Below are 27,731 nucleotides of genomic sequence, written 5' to 3'. Positions count from 1 at the left end.
AAAGATTATACACCATGATAAAGTGGGATTTATTCCAGGTATGCAGGGATGGTTCAACATGCACAAATTCATCAACGTAATACACCACATTAATAAAATGAAGACTAAAAATCACATGATCATCTCAATAGATGCAGAGAAAGCATTCAACAAGATACAGCATCCGACCAGATAGAGCATCCATTTATGATAAAAACTCTGAATAAAATGGATATAGAAGGAAAGTACCTCAACATAATAAAGATCATATATAACAAACCCACAGCTAATATCATCCTCAATGGTGAAAAACTGAAAGCTATCCCTTTAAGAACAGGAACCAGACAAGGATGCCCACTCTCACCACTCCTATTTAACATAGTACTGGAAGTCCTAGCCAGAGCAATCAGGAAAGAAAAAGAAATAAAAGGGATCCAAATTGGAAAGGAAGAAGTGAAACTCTCACTATTTGCAGATGACATGATTTTATACATAGAAAACCCTAAAGAATCCACCAAAAAACTTTTATAAGTAATAAACGAATACGGTAAAGTTGCAGGATACAAAATCAACATATAAAACTCAGTTGCATTTCTATACACTAACAATGAAATAGCAGAAAAAGAAATTAGGAATACAATCCCATTACAATTGCAACAAAAAGAATAAAATACCTAGGAATAAACTTAACCAAAGAGGTGAAAGATCTGTACACCGAAAACTATAAAACAATGCTGAAAGAAATTGAAGAAGACACAAAGAAATGGAAAGATATTCCATGCTCTTGGATTGGAAGAACTAACATAGTTAAGATGTCCATACTTCCTAAAGCAATCTATAGATTCAATGCAATCCCTATCAAAGTTCCAACAACATTTTTCACAGAAATAGAACAAAGAATCCTAAAATTTGTATGGAACAACAAAAGACCCCGAATAGCTGAAGGAATCTGAGAAAAAAGAACAAAGCTGGAGGTATCACACTCCCTGATTTCAAAATATACTACGAAGCTATAGTAACCAAAACAGCACAGTACTGGCACAAAAACAGACACACAGATCAATGGGATAGAATCGAACGCCCAGAAGTAAACCCACACATCTATGGACAGCTAATCTTCGACAAAGGAGCCAAGAACATACAATGGGGAAAAGAAAGTCTCTTCAACAAATGGTGTTAGGAAAACTGGACAGCCACATGCAAAAAAATGAAAGTAGACCATTAGCTTACACCATACACAAAAATTACCTCAAAATGGATTAAAGACTTGAATGTAAGGCCTGAAACTATGAAACTTCTAGAAGAAAACATAGGCAGTACGCTCTTCGACATCAGTCTTAGCAACATATTTTCAAGCACCATGTCTGACCCGGCAAGAGAAACAATAGAAAAAATAAACAGATGGGACTACATCAAATTAAAAAGCTTCTGCACAGCAAAGGAAACCATCAACAAAATGAAAAGACAACCTAACAATTGGGAGAAGATATTTACAAATTATACATCTGATAAAGGGTTAATCTCCAAAATATATAAAGAACTCATGCATCTCAACAACAAAAAAACTAACAACCCAATGAAAAAATGGGCAAAAGACATGAACAGACATTTCTCCAAAGAAGATATACAGATGGCCAACAGACACATGAAAAGATGTTCAACATCATTAACTATCAGGGAAATGCAAATCAAAACTACAATGAGCTATCACCTCACGCCCGTCAGAATGGCTATAATTGACAAGACAGGAAACAACATGTGTTGGAGAGGATGTGGAGAGAAGGGAACTCTCATACACTGCTGGTGGGAGTGCAAACTGGTGCAGCCACTATGGAAAACAGTACGGAGATTCCTCAAAAAATTAAGGATAGAACTACCATATGATCCAGCTATTCCACTGCTGGGTATTTATCCAAAGAACTTGAAAACACCAATGCGTAAAGATACATGCACCCCTGTGTTCATTGCAGCGTTATTCACAATAGCCAAGACTTGGAAGCAACCTAAGTGCCCATCAAGGGACGAATGGATAAAGAAGATGTGGTATATATATACAGTGGAATACTACTCAGCCATAAGAAACAATGAAATCCAGCCATTTGTGACAACATGGATGGACACTGAGGGTATTATGCAAAGTGAAATAAGTCAGAGGGAGAAGGTCAAATACCATATGATTTCCTTCATTAAGTAGTAGATAATAACAACAACAAACAAACACATAGAGACAGAGATCGGATTGGTGGTTACCAGAGGGGAAGGGGGGAGGGAAGAGGGCAAAAGGGATCATTCGGCACATGTGCGTGGTGATGGGTTGTAATTAGTATTTGGGTGGTGAACATGATGTAATCTATGCAGAAGTAGAAGTATAATGATGTACACCTGAAATTTATACAATGTTATAAACCAATGTTACTGCAATAAACAAAAAATTAAAAAAAAATACAATGTGTAAGTTTGGGTGAGCTTTGCATACTTGACAACAGGAATGAAAAAGTACAATAATGCTTACTTCTGATAAAACACATAATCCCTGAATGCACAATCCTTGATATTCTGGTGGCAAACTGATTTGTTGCTGGAGGTCCAAAATGCTTAGCTGTGCTAGCATGGATGGTAAAGGAGTACATGGTCCCTGGATACAGTCTAAAGAATAGAAAATGGGTTCCATTTCCCAGTTTTGAAACTCTTCTACTTTGACTGGATAAATCTATTTCTGGGTCAAAGGAACTGTTTGCTTTGCAGGTGATCTGCAAGAGAATAAGAATGTAATAAAATATCTGGAGCAGATGGACCAAGACTGCATCTTTATCCAATAAAGCCTTCTTGACATATGCAGTGTCAGACACCCTAATGACAAGCTCTCCTACTCACATAGACTCTTTAAAACCTGGATCCAGTGAAGGGGCACAGGAACTCAGCCAAAACTGTTATGAGTTATTACTTTTATAGACAGAGGAACTGAAAGCCAGTAGATTAGAACATAAAGGATGAGTTCAGGTTTAAGCTAATACCTTGAAGTTGTTTGCTTTCAAAATGTCATTTTGGAAAACTATATTACAGTTGGCTTAAAACAAAATAACAAAATATACAATTAGCTCAAACAGATAAGGACCTGACAAGGGTAAGGCCTCATCTCTCATTCAGTGGCCATAGTTTGATTTAGCACTGAATAGGACTACTGTTTACTAGAAACAAGGACACTTTTAAGTCTTTTCATCAATGTGGGCAAAGACACCCACTTTAAAAATAAATCCTAGACACGTGTCAGTAGCTCTTGATGCTGTAACTATGGTGCTCATGATGGGTCATATTTACTTCTTTTCTTTAGAGCAATGCTGTCCAATAGAACTTTCTGTCATGAGGGAAATGTTCTATTCTGTTCTGTTCAATACAGTAGCCACTAGCCACAAGTGGCTACGGAGCACTTGAAATGTGGCTAGTGAGACTGAGGAACTGAAAATTTTAGTTAATTTTAATTAATTAAAATTTAAATTGCCTCGCATGACTAGGAGCTGCCATTTCGGACAGTGCAACTCTAGAAGCTTTCATGGTGTTTGCCACATAACAGGTATTCAAAGCTCACTGGATGAGTCTGGAATGTGTGAAAATAAATATAACAAAGGTACCTTTAAATTTTGCCCCTTAAATGATTTTTTAAAGAATTTCACTATAAGTAGTTCAACAACTATTCAAGAAAATGCATTTTAGTGGTGATTACTAACTTCTACTGGTTGTAATGACATAATTTTTAAATGTGGCATATTTAAAAGTTTTAAAATGCAAAAGTGAGCACTTTTCTTGCTTTTAAATAGGTAAACATAATTTATGTGCATGAACAATAACACTGTTACTACACAAAGTGATAAATGACTTTCCTCTTCTTCTATTTATACCATGTCATTATAATTAAGGAGACCTCTCTGAAAGACTATTTAGATTCAATCAACTAAGCTCTAGCAAGAAAATGTTTGCTGTATGTTAATCACTGCAGTGCATGACACTGTCAGAGCCAGGCAGCGCATCTGTCGGCAACCCTCTTGCACTTTCCTCACGAGGTTACTCCGAGTCAAGAGACAAGACCACGTCCACCACCCAGCTGCTGTGGGAGGGACTTCAGCAACAACATCACCTCTGTGTGCTTAGTTGCTTACCTTGACCCTCATTCTGATTTCCCCAGAGAAAAGGGTAGTTCAGAGAAGGCAGATCTAAACTGTGACAGCATAACTGCTCCCCCAAAGTTTATTAATTCATTTATTAACCCATTCAAAACATATTCATTGAATGCCTCTTATGTACCAACCACCCTGCTCTGAGTTGGGGTCTCATATGGTGATTCAGACATGGTACCTGCCCTGAAGGAGGTAAAAGTCTGGCAGGGAAGGAGAGAAGCAATCCAGCAATTATGATACAGTATAATTAAAATAAGAACTAGCACTGCCTGCCAGGACTAGGTTAATCTTATTCGTTTTATTGCCTTTATAAAAACTTTAATGGGATACAAATGCATAAGGGACAAAGTCCAAAATCCCTAGCTTCGTGTTTAAGATGTGCCTATACCTTCTCCTCCAAACTTATTTCTGAATACTTGACACGATGACATTAGATTTTCTTCTGTCTTGGTCAGGGGATAAAGATTTACTGCCTCACAATACACTGGGCTTTTCTCACACTGCTTTTGCTCATAAATTTTCACTGTCCTGGAACATGATAGGGTTATCTCTGTCCCGTTTTCTCCACCATGAATTCAGATTCATTCAATCCATTCAAATATCGATTGAACGTTGACATTCTGCGAGCCCTGGGGTCAAGCAGGTAGATGCAGGCCCTGCCCTTGGACAGCTAAGAATCTGGACTGGGGTTGGGGGGAGCTGGGGAGATGAGTAGATTAATAACTTTTATACATTAAGTTCCATGGGAGAAACAAACAAGGTGCCAAGATAAAGAATACTGTGGGGAGAGAGGAGTACATACACAGCCATTTAGAATGGTTGGGGAAGGGCCCATTGAGGAGATGTCAGTGAATCTGAGGAGACTTGAACTTTGTGAAGGAGCCAGCCATGCCAAGAGTTTGAAAACAGCATGAACTGAGCTCGTGAAGCAGGGGTGTTCTGGGCAGTTAATGGAGAGAAGGAAGACCTGTGTGGCTGCAGCCCAGCGAGTGAGGTGAGTGTAGTTACTGGTGGGCTGGAGAAGTGGGCAGTGGCTATACCATGCAGCACTCTGTATTCCAAGATACGAAGCATGAATACATACAATGAGGAGCTTTTGAACATGTTCAAGTGTGAAAACAAAATGATCTGATTCCCCTTATAAAAAGATCACTGCCAGGTGGAAGATTGATTTGCTGGAAGGGGGCAATAAAGGTAGTAGGGAGACCACTAGGAGCTTCTGCAGAGACCATGGGGTAAAGCTATAGCACAGGTAAGAGAATAAGTGGCTTGGACTACGGTTGGGGCAGTGAAGAGGGCAATAAATGAAAAGAATTGGCATATGTTAAGAGAAAAAATGGACAGAACTCAGTGATGGACTGGATGTGGGGGAAAGATGGAGGAATTAAGGATAGGTGAGATGTTGTGGGCTTGAGTAAAAGATGGCCTCACTTACCAAAATGGGATGGAATGAATGAAGAGAAATTAACAGTTGGACTGTGGACATATCCAGTTTGAGATGCCTAACTCATGTTCCAGTGTTGGATCTAGGTACTATTACAGGATGCCCTAAGTCAAAAGCAAACTGACATTCAAACAACATATGTAGGGGTCAGATTTGGGTGAGAAGGAGTCAACTGATGCTTATGTTGGATAATTTATTCCAAAATTATCTTCCCCTCTTCCACTTAAAGTCTCAAATTCTAGACTGAGAGATTCATAGAGAACCAAAATGGAATAACACAAAATCTTTGACCAGGAGGGGAATCAAAATCTTCTAGGGAGTGTGAATTGATTGTAATTCCATTCAGTGTTAAATATAGTCCTTTAATGGAGGTCCAAGCAATCAAAAGAACAAATAAATAAATCTGATTTCAGGGGAGGAAAGGACCTAGGACACTTCAGGGGAAAGTACAGTATTTGAATGAAACACTGAAAGATAAACAGAAGTAACAAAGGAGGAGAATGCAAGGGAGGGCATCAGAAGGTAAGAAGGATACAAGCAAAAGAAGGGTGGTGTTCAGAAGATGCTTAGAGAGAAGAAAATCCCGTATACATGGCTCCTTAAATTCCAGGAGAAGAATAATGGGAAATGTAGTAATAAATATAAATTGGGATTAGATCATGGAAGGCCTTGAATATTGAAACCAAACTTCTTAACATGGCCCCTAAAGTCTATTTCTTTCTACACTATTGCCTATCTTAGTCAACAGTGATTAACTGAGCCTAGTTCTCCAGGCTCGGGATCTGGAGGTGTCTTCAACTCTTGATCCATCAATAACTCAGTCAGTTGACAAATCCAGACCATTCTACTTTACTATGTGCCCAAGCAACCTGCACTTTATACTCTATTCATATATTATATTGATTTGCACTTACTGATTTGGTACTTATTTCATTCTCTCTCTAGTTAGTTGTTGATAGGACCGTTATACTTGTTATACTTTTGTCTTCTTCCAATACCTGACATATACTAAACTAAACTAAAATTTTAAAAAAGTTTGTTGATCTCAAATTATTCCAAAAAATAGAGGAAGATGGAACACTTCCTAACACATTCTATGAGACCAACATCACCCTGATACCAAAGCCAGACAAGGACAATACAAACAAGGAAAATTACAGGCCAATATCACTGATGAACACAGACGCAATAATCCTCAACAAAATATTGGCAAACCAAATACAGCAATATGTTAGAAAGATCATACACCACGATCAAGTGGGATTTATACCAGGGACACAGTGATGGTTCAACATCTGCAAATCAATCAGTGTGATACACCACATTAACAAAATGAGGAATAAAAACCACATGATCATCTCAATAGATGCAGAGAAAGCATTTGACAAGATCCAACATCCATTTATGATAAAAACTCTCAACAAAATGGGTATAGAAGGAAAGTACCTCAACATGATAAAGGCCATATATGACAAACCCACAGCCAACATCATACTCAACGGGGAAAAACTGAAAGCCAGCCCTCTGAGAACAGGAACAAGACAAGGGTGCCCACTCTCGCCACTGTTATTCAACATAGTGTTGGAAGTTCTGGCCAGAGCAATTAGGCAAGAAAAAGGAATAAAAAGAATCCAAATAGGCAATGAAGAAGTCAAACTCTCACTGTTTGCAGACGACATGACTTTATATATTGAAAACCATACAGAATCCATCAGAAAACTATTAGAAATAATCAACAACTACAGCAAAGTTGCAGCGTACAAAATCAACTTACAAAAATCAGTTGTATTTCTATACTCTAATGACAAACTAACTGAAAGAGAACTCAAGAATACAATCCCATTTACAATTGCAACAAAAAGAATAAAATATCTAGGAATAAATTTAACCAAGGAGGTGAAAGACCTATACAATGAAAACTATAAGACATTATTGAAAGAAATTGATGATGACATAAAGAAATGGAAAGATATCCCATGTATATGGATTGGAAGAATAAACATAGTTAAAATGTCCATACTACCTAAAGCAATCTACAGATTCAATGCAATCCCAATCAGAATCCCAAGGACATTCTCAATGGAAATAGAACAAAGAATCCTAAAATTCATATGGGGCAACAAAAGACCCCAAATAGCTAAAGCAATCCTGAGAAAAAAGAACAAAGCTGGAGGCATCATAATCCCTGACTTCAAAACATACTACAAAGCGATAGTAATCAAAACAGCATGGTACTGGTACAACAACAGACACACAGATCAGTGGAACAGAATTGAAACTCCAGAAATAAAACCTTATATCTACAGGCAGCTAATCTTCGACAAAAGAGCAAAGAACATACAATGGAGAGAGAAAAGTGGAAAACTGGACAGCCACTTGCAAAAGAATGAAAGCAGACCATCTGCTTTCCCCATACACAAAAATTAACTCAAAATGGATCAAAGACCTGAAGGTGAGATCCGAAACTATAAAACTCCTGGAAGAAAATGTAGGCAGTACACTATTCGGCACTCGTCATAAAGGGATCTTTTCAAATTCCATGTCTACTTAGACAAGGGAAACAAAAGAAAAAATAAACAAGTGGGACTTCATCAGAATAAAGGTGATTTTTTAATATTATGTTACGTCTTTACATATAATAACACATAATCTAGAAACATTCAAATCATTATAAATACACATCCTGAAATTATACATAATTCAAAAACTAAGTTTTAACTTTTTTGCTTCTATACAGTAACCATTATAACTATTAAAGGCATTAAATTTCTTAAAAGGCATGCCATTATGCATTTTTTAATACTAGTCTAGATATGACAGAAATTAAAATAAAAAATTAAATTACTAACAACTGTATGTATATACAATTGTAGTATATACAAAGTACGTATATACTACCTCATATAAACTGATGACACTATATGTTTGAATGGGTTCTTGCCATTGAAGAAACATCTTCTCTTCAAAGGTACTTCCTCGGATGGATTCAGTAGGAACGGCACCTGGCACTAGAAGGGGGGAAAAAAATCGATAAATGTTTGAGTAAAAACCACCCCTCTAAAAAAAAATTTTTCTAGACTTCATAGGTTTTTAACTCTCTATTGAGGCATAAGATTTTAATGTTTCATAGACACTCAGTTTTATTATAAAAATCTGAAATTTAAAACCACTTTGGCTATGCTGTCCTTACAAAGAAAAGAATTTCACCACTTTCTCCTTTAAAGTTTGAATCAGACAAAGCTCAGTAAGCATCTTCTAAACAAACTTTTTCATTCTTCAAAAATAAATAAAAAAGAATATGAAGAAATGAGAATTCCCACACATTGCTATGGGAGTATAAATTGGTACAGCCACTTTGGAAAATAATTTGATAATATTTAGAGTAGAGTTAAAGAGGCATGTAGCATATGACCTAATAATCCCACCTCCAGGTATATACTCTAGTAATATTCTTGCATACATGTACCAGGAGGCATATACTAAGATGTCAACATAGCAGCATTTTTTTAAATAAAAATAAATTGGAGACAAACTAAATGCTTTAGTAAATTGCTTTATATTCACACAATAAAATACAAAAAAGATTGAAAATAAATGACTGCTAAATACTCTATCATAAATGAATTTTATAACCATAATATTGAGTGACAACAGCACATCAAAGAATATATATAAACTACTGCACTGATATTTAATATATTTACTAAAAACACACACAAAATAGATGTTTTAAAAAGATGTGATGCAGATGCAATATATTTTTTAAAAATTATTTTATTTATTAATAATATAAAAGATCTGGGAAAGTTTTACGCCATTTTTTAAAAGCCTAACATACGCAACACCTTTTGATTAGTTTGCAAGAAAATCTAATTGACATAAGAGAAGATGGAAATTTACTTGCCAATTTTCTATTAAATAGCATTAATATTATTTTTAAAATAGTTTATCTCATCTTCATTTAAATTCAGTTTTTGAGTATACTTTATATTATAGACAATTTAGTGTATTAGTGTATCTATCCTATTTATAAACTAGTATATCTATAGTACTTATAAATACACATGTATTTGGGGGTGCATGATCAAATTTTTTGGTGACAGTGTGAGTAATCAAAAAGTGGTTAGAGAGGACTCACACTTCTCGATTTCAAAACTTACTACCAAGTCACAGAATCAAGAAAGTGTGGTATTGGCATAAGGACAGACATAGATCAGTGGATTAGAACTGAGAGTACAGAAATAAACCCACACATTTGCAGTAAACTGATTTGCGTCAAGGGTGCCAGGAAAATTCAATGAGGAGACAACACCTTTTCAACAAAGATTGGGACAACTAGATATCCACATGCAAAAGAATGAAGTTGGATTCCTACCTCACATCACATATAAAAATTATATCAGAATAGATTAAAGAGCTAAATGTAAGAGCTAAAACTACAAAACTCTTAGAAGAAAACATAGGTGTAAATCTTCATGACCTTGGATTAGGCAACGGTTTCTTAGATATGACATCAAAAGCAAAAGCAACAAAAGAAAATATATGTAAACTATACATCAAAATGCAAAACTTTTGTGGTTCAAATGGCACTATCAAGAAAGTAAAAAGACAACACACGGAATAGGAGAAAGTTCTTGCAAATCATATATCTGGCAAGAGACTTCCACCTAAAATACATAAAGAACTACTAAAGCCCAATAAGAAAACAAATAATCCAATTAAAAATGGGCAAAGGAGCTGTATAAACAGTTCTCCAAAAAAGATATGCAAATGGCCAATAAGCACGTGAAAAGATGCTCAACATCATTAGCCACCAGAAAAATGCAAATCAAAACCACAATGAGATACCACTTCATACCCACTAGGATGACTAGAATCCAAAGACAGATAATAACAAGTATTGGGGAGAATGTGTCGAAAATGGAACCCTCATACACGGAACCCTCATACACCGCTGGAGGGAATGCAAAATCATATAGCTACTTTGAAAACAGTCTGGCAGTTCTTCAAACAGTTAAACATAGACAAATTTACCAAATGATCTAGCAATTCCACTCCTAGGTATATATCCAGGAGAACTGAAAATATGTGTCACTCAAAAACTTATATATGAATATTAATAGCATTATTCATAATAGCCAAAAAAGAAAAAGCAACACAAATGTTCATCAACTCATGATTGGATAAACATACTCAATAAATTTCCAGTAATTGTGTAATTTGGAAAATTCACTGAACCTCCTTAAATCTCAGCTGCTTCATTTCTAAAATGAGGAAATTAGATTAAGTTGATCTCTACTGTCCAAACTCTAAAAAACACATAAATAAGAAAATAATTATTTGCGTTAGGTTGAAGGAATCGATGTGGAAACTACATCAAAGCAAAGAAAAACACTGGGGAGTTCTAAGAAAATCTGGATTCCAGGCTCTGAGACTAAAATGTTCATCATAATCAGAAACTGAACTAAAATGGACAACATCAGGGAAAACTCAGTACTAAGTCTCTTCCTCTTTACCTTGAAAGTGCTTATTACAACATCATCAGTTTTCTCACAGTATCATGATAAATATGATGAGTGGCTTTATTATTTTGCAATGATATTTCTTAAATTGAAAATATTTATTAATCTATGTGCAGATGTAAAGAAGGTAAAAACTTAGAAAAAACCAAATCTTTGATTTCATTCAGTTAGTATAAATGAGAGTAAAATAAAATGATAGTCAAGATTATATTAAACAGAAAATATCTTAAGAAGATAAACTTACTAAAATGTACTGGAGATCCTACAATTCATGGCACCATGGAAATGTTAACAGGAAAATCTAAATGAGATTCACATAATTTTTTTTATGCTATAAACTCAAAATGCTTTAAAGACTTAAATGTAAGACTTGAAACCATAAAACTCCTGGAAAAAAACATAGGCAATAAACTCTGACATCGGTCTTAGCGATATTTTTTTTGATTTGTCTCCTCAGGCAAAGGCAACAAAAGCAAAAATAAACAGGACTACATCAAACTAAGCTTTTGAACAGCAAAGGAAACCATTAACAAAACGAAAAGGCAATCTACTGAATGGGAGAAGATATTTGCAAATGTTATATCTGATAAAGGGTTAATATTCAAAATATATAAAGAACTAATACAACTCAATATCAAAAAAACAAACAATAAAATTAAAAAATGGGCAGAGGACCAGAATAGACATTTTTCCAAAGAAGACATACAGATGGCCAACAGATACATGAAAAGACGCTCAACATCGCTAATCAGCAGGGAAAGTCAAATCAAAACCACAATGAGGTATCACCTCATACCTGTCAGAATGGCTATTATCAAAAAGACAACAAACAACAAGTGTTGGGAATGTGGAGAAAAGGGAACCCTTGTGCTCCGTTGGTGGGAATGTAAATTGGTGCAGCCACTATGGAAAATGGCATGGAGGTTCCTCAAAAAATTAAAAATAGAACTACCATACAATCCAGCAATTCCACTTCTGAGTTACTTACCGGAGGAAAACAAAAACAGTAATTTGAAAAGCTGTATGTACCCCTATGTTCATTGCAGCATTATTTACAATAGCCAAGATATGAAAGCAACTTGAGTGTTCATCAATAGATGAATGGATAAAGAAGATGTGGTATATATATACACAATGGCATATTACTCAGCCATAAAAAAAGAACGAAATCTTCCTATTTGTGACAACATGGATGAACCTAGACCGTATTATGCTAAGTGAAATAAGTGAAACAGAGAAAGACAAATACCATATGATTTCACTTATATCTGAAATAAAACAAAACAAAACAAACTAACTAAACATAACAGAAACAGACTCATAGATAGAGAACCAACTGGTGGTTGCCAGAGGGGAGGGTGGAGGGCAGTTCAGTGAAATAGGTGAAGGGGATTAAGAGGTACAAACTTCCAGTTATAAAATAAGTCACAGGGATATAATATATGGCACAGGGAATATAGTCAATAATACTGTAACAACTTTGTAGGTGAAGGATGGTTACTAGACTTACTGTGGTGATCATTTTTTAATGTATATAAATGTCAAATCACTATGTTGTACACCTGAAACTAACATAATATTGTTTGTCAACTATACTTCAATAAAAAATAATAAATATAAATAAATTTAAAAATAAAAATTTTTTAAATGGAAACATTGAAAAAAATTGTTTTAGGTCAGGAACAGATAAAGTGAATTAAAATAAAATACCAGAAGAGGTAAATTAGGGAAGATAGTATCCCACAGAAACTTAGGTCTAGTACTTGTTCTTAGAAGTTCTAAGAAGTCAGGATATAGACAGCCTTAATATCTAAGTTTGTGGAATTGAGCCCTATTCTACCTCGTGAAACTCTTAACAGTAATAAAAAGATAAATTTTTTTCACACGCTTTCTCATGAAATAAACCATTATTTCCATAAAAATATTTTACTACAATAAAACTCATGATGTTCAATGAATTCTAGCCTTTGTTAATGGTAGATAAATAAAGTGACTCTACCATTCTTTTTCCTCTTCAAACTTGGTATTGTTGGACAATATTCTATTTCTGTCTTTCTTTTCTCTATCTTTTTTGAAGTAATTTGTTGTTGTTAGGAAATATAATTTGAAATACACGTTGTTCTAATTAACTGGATGCCAGTGTACTACGAAAACAATAGATTTTTATTTGGAAGTGATGCATGCCCCAACTTCAGGGCCTAGCAAGATAATTTAAACAAACAAACAAAAAAAAGTTATTCTGATCTCATGTTTTGACAGAACTTAGAATTCCTTGCTCATGTCAGTTCTCAATCTGACACCCAAAGGTGTTGAGCGGGTTCATGCTTCAGCAAGACATATCTACCTGTTCATCTCTAGAAATGACTGCATTTATCTCCCGCTCTCATTGATTAAAACATTACTGTTGGGCCGGCCCTGCGGCTTAGCAGTTAAGTGCGCGCGCTCCGCTGCTGGCGGCCAGGGTTCGGATCCCAGGCGCGCAGCGACGCACTGCTTGTCCAGCCATGCTGAGGCCGCGTCCCACGTACAGCAACTGGAAGGATGTGCAACTATGACATACAACTATCTACTGGGGCTTTGGGGGAAAAAAATAAATAAATAAAATTTATAAAAAAAAAACATTACTGTTGATTAAAACATGAATTAAATGATTATCAACAAACTTTGTTTTACTTAAAGACTAAAAATATTTTGAGTGTTGATTACCTACTCAATATCATGCATATTGCTATAGAAGAAAAACAGATGGCTTCTTCTCTCAAGTAGTTTACAGTTGAAGAGAAACAAATATATATATAACATAACGAGAGAACAAAGAAGGGTCACAATGAGTTGCTTTGAATCATTACAAAAACAATAATAATAATCACTTATTAAAGGTCTCTCTCTGGCAGCTACAAATAGTTCTTGATGCAAATTTCTTCTAACCCTAATATGCCTGAGAATTGTTATTATTCTCATTTCTCAGATGAAGACATTGAGGCTTAGAGATTTAAGGATCATATCAAGTGCAAATAATTTCAAAACGGTGAGAGTAATATGGGCTGGAAGAGTTGGAGACAGCTTTATGAAGAACATGAAACTTGAGGAGAACTTTGGAGGGTAGTGGAGGAGAAGAAACTGAAAGGCAGCCAAGTGGAAAGGCACGCAGGAGAGGAGAGCATACAATGAGGAAGAGCCCAGATATAAGGAGTCTGGCATACAGGACTGACTGAGGCGACATCTTCGCAGAATGAGCTGCAGTGGAGGAAAAGTTATTAGTTCTAGAGTATAAGCCAAGAAGAAAGAAGACCTTGAAAGTCAAGACTTGGATAAAGAGAATCACTGAAGGCTCTTGTGGAGAGAGTGACAGGATGCAAATGTATTTTAAAGATTAGTTTAGTGATTGAGTAGGGGGGTATTAGAACAGGAAAAGCTGGAACCACAAAGAAAGGTTAGAAACTATTACAGGAACTTCAGCATAAAATAATGAGGATGTGAACATAGGTCGTGGAAGTTAAGAGAAAGAACCATCTAATATTTTGGAAGTAGAAACAATAGGAGTTAGGACCAAATTAAATATAGAAATGCAGGAGAGGAAGGGTCTAGAGATGACCTGTTGACAACGCCAATACCTTCTTTCCTTTTTCCTGGGATACGGAAAAGAGCTGGAAGAAACAGAAACAGGGCTTCCAGCCTCAGCCTTGACTGAGTGACCTGTATCAAACTAATACTCCTTACAAAAGTAACTGTAATAGAACAACTATTTGAGAGCAACCAACATAGGCAGGACTTGAGGGGCTACAAAAAACAAAAGAGAAGGATTTGAAGAAGAGAAGGTGAGCTCCTCATTTACTCTGGCTATTTCCATGTTTTTCTTCTATAGCAATATGCATGGTGTTGCACAGGTAATAAACATTCAAAAATACTTTGTTAGATCATTAAATGAAGCAACAAAGTGTTATTATAAACATTTAATTCATGTCATAATCAATGGTCAAAGATCATAAGCAGCTGCATGAAGAAACAAAAAGTTCAACATCTGTTTTTCCAGGAATAAGTAAGTGTATTCATTGAATGGGCTTCCCAAGGTCTTTGCCACTTATTCTGACTCCTGGCAAACGAATTTTAGATCAAATATATGATATACTACCACTGTATTTTACGTGCTGTAAGAACACATTATCGTACATAGGAGTCCCCTGTATAATCAGTGTAAAAGTACATTTCTATCCATGCTATGGGATTCAAGGTGTAATTTTACTATTTTAAATTATTTTAGAGGTTTATTTCAACTGTGTATTTGCTTTTTTTTGATGAGTTTCTGGTAACATGCATGGTTTATTTGTTAAATCCTTGTTTATTAAGGTATCCAATTACAACACTGTTCCTATGGGAAAGTATGATCTATTTCATGACAGCCACCCTAATGAGAGAGTTTCTCAGCAGTGTGCTAAAAGGCAAGGGCAGCTTCTATTCTGCACTGAATTTTTATCTGAACAATGAAAAATGTTTCAGAATGTCATTTAAATAAACATTTCATATAAATAACCTAATGTCCCAAACAACTCTTTAGTCCAACATAATAAAACTTGAACAAAGAACTATAGCAAATATAGCATTATTATATATAAAAAGGTAACTATATAACTCATAAAGAATTAAACTTCTACATCTTTATTCCCTTTATCTTTTTAATCAATGTTTAAGTATACAGAAGCATAGACACACGTTTGTATTATTAACACAGTAAGTAGTTCTTTCTTCAATTTTCATTATAAAGATCTCAATTTAAAAGAAACAAAAGATGCTTTTTTGAAAGAATATATATTTCACATAAACGTATCACTTGAAAGTACTCACGATCTTCATCTGTCTGTACTATGCGTTCTTGACTTTCCTTCTGGCCCTTGAAATTCACGAGGATGAGTTTCACACTAACTTTGGTATTAACGGTGAGAGGTTAGTGATCGTACGCTGAGGATGTGAATTATCTGTATTCCAGCTTACTTTTCGCACATGTTCCTGTCCTCCAACTTGGTGACAGTAGTGGACTGTAAGATTATAACTATGGCAACAAGTTACATTATATCCAAATGTACCGAATAGTGATTTTTTGAGATTTGACTTTTACTACTTCCAGTTTTCTTGGGCCACACATGGGATCTATTTAGAAAAGAAAATAAGGAAAAAGAAAACATAAGAGGAAAGAATTATTAAAGCTCTGGTGAAACCCAAATGTCACAGACAGTCCTATTTGTCCCCAATATCTGGTCTCCTCTTCTTCTGAAATAATAAAATCTCTAAATCTTAGCTGGGCATAAGGCCACCCAGAATAAAGACTAAAATGTCCAGCCTCTTTAGTGAGGTGTGGCCACATGCCTAAATTCTGATGAGTGGCATATAAGATGAGATGTCAAGAACAGTTTCTGGGAGGTGTCCTTAAAATGAAGGGGCTCATCATCTTTGTTCCTTCTTCCTTCCTATTAGCTGATTGAGTATATGGTTGTTTAGAGCTCATGCAGCCATGATGAACCATGAGGCACTTAAACACTAAGAATTCAAAGCAATGCTGAAGAAGGAGCCGGAGTTCCAGAGCTACTATACCATCCCTGAACTGTCTACTTCCAAAATTTTCAGTAGCAATACAATGTTTCTTATTTAAAGCTCTTTTCTTCTGTGTCTCTGATACACAAAATGAATCTTAATGCTAATTGATACCTATATTTTATCTTTTAAAATTAATTTATAATTATGCAATTGGAAAACCTAAGAGTAAAAGGTTGAGAATTCAGCATGAAATAATATAATGATTAGAGAACATAAACTTCTGAGCAGAAGTCCAGGCCTTTTTGGGTGTTGATTTGTATAGAATTTCATACAATCAATGCTAAAGTAGTTCTTTCCTATCCCTGACAATGTCTTAGTTATCATTCCTTAGCTCAAGCCCCAGGTACCGAGTTTCAAGCTTAGAAATTTAAGTGACATGCAGGGAATATAAGCATTTTGAATAGTTTGAAAGAAAGAATATACACAGAAAAAACATAAACTTGTTAATGAAATGACAATGATAATACAATACTAAATATATTACATTTATTGAGCACTTGCTATGTGCCACACACTTTTCTAAGAAGTTCACCTTTCATGGGTTTAGGAAGAACCTAAACTAAAATGCTCTGCTTTGGTACACCCATAAATACATTTGATCCATATATTTTGATTTTTCTTTTCCTGAATTGTTGCTGTCATATACGAATGTAAAAAGCTCTATAATCGGTAAGGAAAATAAGCATGAAAACTTGAGAAATAATAGCTACCATTTACCGTGTGTGCACTATGTGCGAGTTGCTTTATATATATTTTCTATTCCTTAAAACAATCCTGTGGATTAAGTACTATCCTCCCCAATACATAGATGAAAAAATTGTAGCCAAGGTTGTTTCAATAACTTGATCAGGGTCAAGGTTTGACTGTGGCACTTGAATTTATATCTGACAGCTAAACATACGCTGCTTCAACCCTGCTGCAGAGTCTCTACCAAAATAAAGAAAATGAGATTAAAAGAAACTAGGATGTTAAAGATACCTAAAATTTCACCTAGAACATGACCAAAGAATGTAAAATATAATAAAGATCCCATGCATTTAATCTTGGGACAAAAGTGGTGGGAAGAATCTTTCTGCCTTCTTCTAATTCCACAGATGACGGGTCCAGACCATGCTCCCCAGCTCAGCTTTCACAGGCAACTCGACCTCTACTGTGTGGCTACTGGATATTTGTTGGGACGATTATTGAAGATCGTTTCTTGATTTCCATATATTAAAATTCCTTGTTTTCTCCATCATTTAAGACGTAGAGAGAACCTAGAACCACCTTCTTTCCCTGTGACCTCCAACAAATGAAGTGAAATAACGTTTTGGTTTCATATATGCTATATAGGATTAATCTGCGAGATATCTGCTCAAAACATAAAACAAGCTTAATAATGATCATTCATGCTACTCCATCCTGTAATAACTCTAGAAACCAAGAACAAGTGAGATGAAAACTCCCCCAGGGAATCTTGAGTGGTATTCTCATGGGATGTTCCTTATTACTAATTTTTTATATTTAAATTACTAGTGTCAAGGAAATATCACAAATAAGTTATTTAGAAATAACATCAAAGGTTTTTTCCAGTCTAGTGACTTTTTACAATTTAAAGGAGATGTCTAATTTTACCTAGTGCTTCATTAGTTGAATGTTTGCGTGCTGCCAAGTATCTGTGATAGCCTATCAACGCTATCGCCAAAGGAGAATGTTAAGTCTAATGACTAGGAAATCTGACAATCCTTTCATTTCATCCTAAGCAAACTGTCTGATTTGGTTGCTTCTTTTTTCTTTTCTTCCGCCATTCTGCAAAACTGAGTTCTGATCCAGCAATGGGTTATAATGGTTACATCCTAAGTTAATGTTTTACAGCATCTTTATCTTCAGCATTTATGCCCAAATCATTTCTATTACTGTCCTGCTAACTCATGTTTTATGGGAAACGTAAAGAATTATCTTACATAACAAAACTAGGACATACACTAAATGAGAACGCAGATCCTCCCAGGCAAGAGGGAAGGCTGCACACACACTCTAAATGTAAGCAACCACTGGTAGCCTGAAAGGAATCTTCTCTAGTGGTGTTAGGTGACCCTGAAAGAGCAATGTGCACAAATGCTTTGCTTAGTTCTTGGTTTGGTTTGTACATTTGAAAAATAAACTAAAAGAAGGGCTGGCCTGGTGGCAGAAGCGGTTAAGTGCGCACACTCCACTGCAGCGGCCCAAGGTTTGTGGGTTCGGACCCTGGGTGCGCACCGATGCACTGCTTGTCAAGCCATGCTGTGGCAGCGTCCCATATAAAGTAGAGGAAGATGGGCACAGATGTTAGCCCAGGGCCAGTCTTCTTCAGCAAAAAGAGGAGGATTGGCAACAGATGTTAGCTGAGCACCGATCTTCCTCACAAAAAAAAAAAAAAAAGAAAAAAGAAACTAAAAGAATACATCTTAGGCCTTTGGTTAGTCACCACAGTGTCTAGTTTCAGGATAATATCACCAAGTCTTTCAGGATAATTTTTTAAAAGAATTTTTAAATTTAATGTTCTTAAGTAAAGAGTTTGTTAAATGGAAGTTGGAAAAGAGGCAGTAAACAATTTACTTTCGACACTTTCTGAAATAAGGAAATGCCAGCCTTGATAAGGTACTCAATGGCCATAACATTTTGGCAATGAAAAATGCTGCCAGTGCCAGCGGGGGAAGCGGTAAGAACTCCCTGATTAAGCTTCAGCTGCGACAACCATCGCCCTCCTTAGGGAGGTCATTCTAGTCTCTTATCATGAGTCAGTGCACAGCGTGCCCAGATTGGACTGGCTGGCCTCATGATTCATGCCAACGGGGCCTTCATGATACCCATTCCAGTGTGGCTGAGGGTGCAAATGTGAAGAGAAATGACCTTGGAATTGACTTGCATCCTCAGACGCATCTTTAGGATTGTGAGGAAAGAGAAGCAAATATCCTACAACTAGTGGTCCTGTGAATATAATTTATTACCCTATTATGTAACCCTAAGAGATTTATTCTGTGCACATAGAATGGCAGTAATAGTATGCCAAGTTTTCTTGACAGTGTTCGTATTCCACTCCCAGAAATGCAGTATGAGTCGTAATTAGCCTACTGAAATTACACATTTCTGGTTATGAACTTGCCATTTATTCCTTACAGTGTGATATATTTCTACAATGATGCCTTTCAAAGTCTTCAGTGATCATTAGTGTAACTTACTAGAGTAAATGTCCCTATGGAATGCCTCATTCACATTAAGCATTTTTCATTGTGCTCTCTTTCTGCCAGTTTGAAATTATCAAATGTAGTATATAAAACTTAAGTCACATTTTCAAATTTAAAAATGTAATCACAAAAATGAGCATGTCACTAGGAAAACTGACGAAGTCAATTTTTAAAACAACTAAATATAACTTTTAGAAATAAAAAATTGAAATATAACAAAAACTCAATGGATGGATAAGAGAGCAAGACTGGACACAGCTTAGAAGAGAATTAATAAACTAGAAGATAGATCAGAGGAAATTATCTAGAATACAGCACAGAAACGAGAAATAAGAAAGCAACAGAAAATACAAAAGACAGAAGACAGAATTTGAAGATCTAACTGATTTCTAATTGATATTCTAGGAGGAGAACACAGAATAGACAGGAGGCACTACCTGAAGAAATGTTTAAGAAATTTCCAGAATTGACAAAAGACATCAAATAAAAGATACAGAAAATATAACATATATCAAAAAAAGGATAAATGAAATTAAGTCCACGCTTACACATAGCGTAGTTAACTACAGACACCAAAATCAAAGAGAAGATCTTAAAAACCATCTAGAGAGGAAAGACATTATCACTTACAAAGTAATAGCAATTAGATTGACAGAAGGTTTCTCAACAGTAATTATGGAAGGCAGAAAACAAGGGAATAATATGTCATTAGTGCTGAGAGAATACATGTCAACTTAGAATTGGATATCCAGCAAAACTATCATTCAACAAATAAAGGATGATTTCAAAGAATCAAAACTGAGTGAGTTTGCCACCAATAACCTACAATAAAGAATAAACTTCAAGAAGAAAAAAAATTATATTTGAAGGAAGGTCTGAGGTGCTACGAGAAATGATGAGCAAAGAAATACCTAAGTTCATATTTGTAAAATAATATAGCATCTTGGGGCTGGCTTGGTGGTGCAAGCGGTTAAGTGCGCGCACTCCACTGCAGCGGCCCGGGGTTCACCAGTTAGGATCCTGGGGGCACACCGACGCACCACTTGGCAAGCCATGCTATGGCAGCGTCCCATATAAAGTGGAGGAAGATGGGCATGGATGTTAGCCCAGGGCCAGTCTTCCTCAACAAAAAAAGAGGATTGGCAGATGTTAGCTCAGGGCCAATCTTCCTCACAAAAAAATAAAAAATAAAAAAAATAATAGCATCTAATTTGAGAGGGTTTAAAAAACACAGAATTAAACCACTGACAACAAGAGCAATATAAGCAGGAAAGGTGATGCTCAGAGTTAGAATGGTATAAGAGCCTTACATCACTAGGAAGGAGGTGTTTAAGATATAAATTTTGTTAAGTATGCATGGCAAATTTTCTGGAATAACCACTATGAAAATAGCAGTAGAGTAATAATTTTTGCAATAGTAAAGAATAATTTTTAAAAACCTAATACACTCACAGGAAAAAAATAGTCTAATACTAAAGAAAAAAACAAGTCTAACACTAGCATATTTTAATTTATTTTGATGGAAACAAGTCCAAATATACTATTAATCACAATAAATATAAACAGAACCTTGCCAATTAAAAGATTCAGAGAATTACATTCAATGTAAAATCAATACCCTGCTATATTCTGTTTATACAGAATAAATCTAACCCATATGTAAACAGAAAGTTTAAAGTAAAAGAATACAGGGGCCGGCCAGTGGCGTAGCAGTTAAGTGCACGTGCCCCACTTTGGCAGCCCAGGGTTCGCAGGTTCAATCCTGGGCATGCACCAACGCACCACTTGTCAAGGCACGCTGTGGCGGCGTCCCATATAAAATAGAGGAAGATGGGCAGGGATGTTAGCCCAGGGCCAATCTTCCTCAGCAAAAAGAGGAGGACTGGCATCAGATGTTAGCTGAGGGCTAATCTTCCTCACAAAGAAAGAAAGAAAGAACATAAAAAAGATAATTGGCAAATATTAATCAAAAGAAACACAGAGTAGTTGAATTAAAGGACACAGAGAATAACCATTACATAATGATAAAAGTTTCACTCCATCAAGAAGATGTAACAATTGTCAATTTTTATGCACCCAGTAAGATAGCTTTAGAATCTATGAAGCAATTGATATCTTAATACCAAAACCAAATAAGGATAACGTGTGTTAGCAACATTTTTCATTCATGAACACTGATGAATAAATTCTAAACAAATATTCAAATCCAGACACATATGTATGAAACTGATAACACTGCATGACCAAGTTAGATTAAGTAGGATGGTTTAACATTAAAAAGTCTATAAATGTAATTCACCACATTAAAACTTAAAGAAGAAAAAAAACATATGACCACTTCAATAGATGCAGAAAGAGCATTTGTTAAAATGTCTGTTCATAATAAAAATTTCTGGCAAATTAAGAATAGAATGAAATTTCACAAACCTGATCAGCTGTCACTGTTCTTAATGGTAACACATTAACGAACAATACAAGGATGCAAACTAATCACTGCCTCTATTGAACATTTTCCTCAGTTTTAGCCAATATGGTAGGAAATAAAAGGTATAAGAATTGAAAAGGAAAAAACAACACTCTAATCATACACAGACAATGTGAATGTCTTAGCAAACATACAGGATCTACAAACTAGAAGAAAAAGCAAATATTTAGCAAAGTGGCTAAATATGAGATTAATATTAAAATCCTTTATATTTCTATATACCAACAACAAACAAAAACTAATTATAAAAAAATACCATTTACAACAGAACCAAAATATATAAGGTACTCAGGAACAAATCTTACAAGAGAGCAATAACACACCAAAATCCAAAAATTTATTGAAAGGCATTAGTGAGGATCAAAATAACTGGAGAGCTATACCATGTTCATGAATAAGAAGACTCAGTATTATAAAGGTATCAGTTTTCTCCAGGGTAATCTATGGAATCAGTGCAATCTCAATCAAAATCTAATTAGAGTTTTTAGAAATTTGATGAGTTGATTCTAAAATATATAAAGAACAAAGGCCTCCAAATAGTCATAACACTCCTGAAGAATGGAGAAACTTGTCCCATCAGACAGCAAGAGTTATTTAAAAGCTACAGTAACTAAATAGTGTGGTATTGCTGAAAGAATAGACATGGAGCAGAACAGAAAGCTAATATATGACAGAGGTGGCATTCTGATTCTGACTTCCTGGTGCTGGGAAAATTGTGTATCTATCTCGGAAAAAAAGACAGTGGATTCCTACTCTGTGCCTCACACAAAAATCAATTCCTTCTGAATTAAAAGCTTAAACATGAAAAACCAAATTTAAAAAATTTACCAAAATATGTGGGGGATTATCTTTCCGATCTCAGAGTAAGGAAATATTTCTTAAAGAAGAAACAAAAAGCACCAAGTATCAATGAAAAGCTTAATAATTTACACTACATTAAAATCAAGAACTTATGTTTATTAAGTTGTACCATAAAGAAAGCGAAAAGCTAAGACATAAGCTTATTCTTGGGAGGAAAAGAAAAGCAAATAGAATAAGGGCAAAAAATATAAATAGGCAGAAGATATTGGCAACCATTTAACAAAGGAGACACATCTAGAATACATACAGAATGTCCACAAATCACACAAAAAAAGATGACAACTCAAAAATAGTTGAAAGCTAAAAACAGGAATTTCACAGAAGAGAAAAAAATTAGATCACAAACATATGAAAATAGGTTCAAGGTTAATATTAATCTGGAAAATGCAAATTAACAGTGAGGTTCCATTTTACAATAATCAGATTAGCAAAAATTAAGAAGTCTGCTCATACTAACTGCTGGCAAGATGCGGGTCAACACAAATGAGAGTGTGAAGTGGTGCAGCAGTAGTAGAAGATAATTTAGCATCGTCTTGTGAGGTAAACATTTAAATACCCGACAACTCAGCACTTATATGCTTAGGTATATGTCCTAGAACAGTACTTTTAAACTTCTCTGATGATAAGAATAATCTGGAACACTTTTTAAATATCAAGCGTCCGGGCCAGCCCTGGTGGTCTAGTGGCTAAGTTCGGTGCACTGTGCTCTGGCAGCCAGGGTTCAGTTCCTAGGAGCAGACCTACACCACTCATTAGTCAGTGGCCATGCTGTGGCAGCAGTTCACATACCAAAGGAAAATAAAAGAAGAAGAATGGCAGCGGATGTTAGCTCAGGGTAAATCTTCCTCAGCAATAAATAAATAAATAAGTAAATTAAAAATCTCGCTCTCTCTCTCAAGCTTCCTAGGCTGTTTCCCCAGAGATTCTGATTTGGTGGTCCTGTAATGAAGCCACAGTATTTGCATCTTTATAAGCAGCCCAAGTGATTCTTACCTCCAGAGAAGCTTGGGAAACATAGCCTAGAGCCCTGCTACTCAAAGCCTAGTTCTCACAACAGCAGTCGTGGCACCAACTGGTAGCTCATTAGAAATGCAGATGCTTAGGCCCCTCCTCTGACCTCCTGAAGCCAACACTTCATTTGCACATTATTAAAGTTTGAGAAACTCCAGACACAGGGGAGTGTTTTTCAGACTGCAAGCTGGGTTCCTAGGTCTTATACTCAGACTAGTATTTTGTTGTAAAGAAAGAGAATAGAAACTGAGACAGAATACATTTTAGGTTGAAAGGTAACGAGTGTATTATGCAATTTTTATTTTAGGTATACATATACACTCTATCGCAAATTTACAGGTATGTGTCTAACTGTGTCACAGTGTGAAATATATTTCATACTGCAGCAAAAGAGTGATAAACACAGTCCTAGAGAAATTCCTCCCTGGCAGTACCAGGAGATATGTACAGAAATGTTCTTAGCAGCATTGTTGACAAAAGAATGAGAAAGAAAAGTGTGGAAACATTCCAAATATCTACTGACCATAAAACAGATAAATATTCATACAGTGGAAAATTATACTAATGTATAGTGAAAATGAATAAACCAATAATGAATCTTAGAAATACAGAACTGAGTGAAAAACTCAAGTCACAGAAGAGCGCTATGATATAATTTTATAAAACTGAAAAATAAGCAAAAGGGAATTAGGAACACAAATATGTGATAAAACTATTTTAACAAAGTAAGAGAAGAGCAAAGAAAAAATTTACATAAAAATTCAGGATACGACTTAGCTCTGTCCTGAAGGCAGAGGGATAAAATGGGAAGTGTGCTGTTAGATGCAGAAGTTCTAAGGATGTTCTATTTGTAAGCTGAGGAGCCAATTATTGTTATGCTGCACGATTTATGTAGATTACATATATGCTTTTGTTAACACAAATATTACATAATAACTTCAAAAAAAGATTACAGGGAAGGCAGGCATGAATATCTTAGAAACATTGTTGGCTCTTCAAAATTTCCTTCCTGCACAACAGTCTATTTTCAGTTCTTATGACACAAAGACTAAGGGAAGCAAGATAATATCTCATTAAAGATTTAACTGTCCTGGATATACACCCATGGATGGGGACCTCTGACTTGAAAAGCATTACAAAGCCCTCTCCTCACAAGGTGTAACAGGCTTCACACTAGTAATGTTTTCTTCTCTGAAACCAGACCTTTGGATCCTTAAAGCTGAGTCTCAGGCCTGGTGCTCAGCCTGGCACTGACACTTTGGGTATAGTTATTGCTTCCCCTACCCCTGCCCAAACTTCTGAAGCTCATTCTCTTTCACTCTTGGATACTTATGGTGAGATCCAAAATGGAACTCGGGACTGTCACATCAGGAGGGAGCACAAGGAAGGTAATTGTCCAAGGCCATGGCTAGCCCATATGGTACCTTTATGTACATCAGAAAGAGTGCCCCTTCCTCAATGCACTTACTGTCATCTGCTGAAAAACTGCCACGATAAATATACAAATCTATGAGGCTTATACTATGAATGGACACCGTACATCTATGCAATGCATGACCTGCATAACTGTATGCCATGGACCTGTTTGAATCAGTGTGTGTATGTAGATGTGTATATGTTTGTGTGCTGTTCAAAATGTGCAAGCTACATGACCAAAAAGATATTCTTTCTACCTGATATGTATACATATGCTGCACACACTAAAAATTCTTAGAAAGGACATTTTTATTTTATTTATTTTTTTGTGTGAGGAAGATCAGCCCTGAGCTAACATCCATGCCGATCCTCCTCTTTTTGCTGAGGAAGACTGGCCCTGGGCTAACACCCGTGCCCATCTTCCTCCACTTTACATGGGACGCCACCACAGCATGGCCTGACAAGCAGTCATCGGTGCACACCCGGGATCCGAACCCAGGCCACCAGCAGCAGAGCACACGCACTTAACTGCTATGCCACGGGGCCGGCCCCAGAGAGAGGACATTTTTAATGAACAATTTCAAAACTTATGATAAACCAGGTCTGCAGAAGAGGATATGCTGTGAGGTATGCATGTTGATAGAGGTATGTGGATTTCTTTTTCAGTAAACTAATACCATTTACTCATTTTGTTTCTTTACTTCACACTATATCCTTGCTAAATATTTAAATACATAATTACAATTAAAAAGTATTATTAAATTTTTCATTAACACTTTTAATCAATAGTCCAGTGTTAAGCTGAAATAATGGGGGGAAAAGAGAATATACTAATTTTATTTTATTTTATTTATTTTTTTTTTTAAAGATTTTATTTATTTTATTTTTCCCCCCAAAGCCCCAGTAGATAGTTGTATGTCATAGCTGCACATCCTTCTAGTTGCTGTATGTGGGACTCGGCCTCAGGATGGACGGAGAAGTGGTGCCTCGAGGCGCACCCGGAATCCGAACCCGGGCCACCAGCATTGCAGCGCGCGCACTTAACCACCAAGCCACAGGGCCGGCCCAAGAATATACTAATTTTAGAAGAGCCTAAATTATTTTACAAAAAAGTCAGTATTCACAAATCTCATAGTCATAACATGTACACTTTAAGGGGGGCTTTCAGATTCAACAGTTTATAAAGAACTCATACAACATAGAAGAAAAGCAGTCAGATTTCAAAGGTGATTAGCTAAAGGATATGCACAGACAAGCTGACAAATCATACAGCAGGAAATGCAAATAAATGGGAAAATACTCAAACTTAAAACAATGAGTTACAGTATCTATAGATGATCATTTTAAGGAAATACATAGGAAAAACTAGTGAAAAAACAAAAAATGCCAACAATGGCTATAATTTGACTAAGTTATATATAATTGTCCCTTCTGTTTTCTAAATTCTCTTTGATAATGTTAAACTACTTTCACAATTTAAAAAAATTATGAAAACTACAAAAATAGTTAACTAGGGCCTCCCATTCTGAAGCTCATCTAGAAACCGAACCACTTTCAGCCTGTCCTAAAATCTAGATAAATGCACAGGATCTGAGAAATATAATTCAAAAAAATACTACATATAGTCATACAGTCATATATAAGGCTGAATACATATAAAATATTTGAATGGTTCCTCATAAGTTACAAAAAAATACAGATCTTATCATATATTTTATGTTGGTTTGTTAAGGAGAGAAAATGGGCTCAGAATACAGGAAAAACAGAGGCAGAGATATATAGCTCAAATGCTGCAGTTAAATATTATTAGTCACTGGCTTAGAGATCTTAGTTATATAGAATTATTACATGCAATATTGTTTATCTTAAAAAAAAATACCCTAACAAAAAGATATATACGCCCAGAGCCCAGTTCTGCACATAAGAGCTGAATTTACATATAAATTGCAAAGTGCCTAGTAGTTAATTATTTAGTACTAAGTATGAATCAAAGACACACTTCAAATTATGCTTTGGAGTTTTCACAATGTTACCGCAATAAAAAAA

At 35.6% G+C, this 27,731-nt stretch overlaps 1 long non-coding RNA gene across 3 annotated transcripts in view; it reads right to left on the bottom strand.

Moving 5' to 3' along the window:
• LOC131415287 (uncharacterized) overlaps positions 1-27,731 on the bottom strand; it is a 93,023-nt gene that overhangs the window by 49,909 nt on the left and 15,383 nt on the right. For 2 of the 3 annotated variants that reach the window (XR_009222393.1, XR_009222392.1), the window contains exons 2-3: positions 16,107-16,262; positions 8,494-8,603 (exon numbers count right to left, since the gene is read on the bottom strand). This is a non-coding gene — a long non-coding RNA (uncharacterized LOC131415287). The remainder of the gene's footprint in view (positions 1-8,493; positions 8,604-16,106; positions 16,263-27,731) is intronic. The other variant, XR_009222391.1, reaches the window with a different exon arrangement.

This window comes from Diceros bicornis, chromosome 16 (assembly GCF_020826845.1).
Source record: "Diceros bicornis minor isolate mBicDic1 chromosome 16, mDicBic1.mat.cur, whole genome shotgun sequence".
Classification (NCBI taxonomy): domain Eukaryota; kingdom Metazoa; phylum Chordata; class Mammalia; order Perissodactyla; family Rhinocerotidae; genus Diceros; species Diceros bicornis.
The sequence above is the reverse complement of the archived record's forward strand: the minus strand, read 5'-3'. Positions and strand labels throughout refer to the sequence as shown.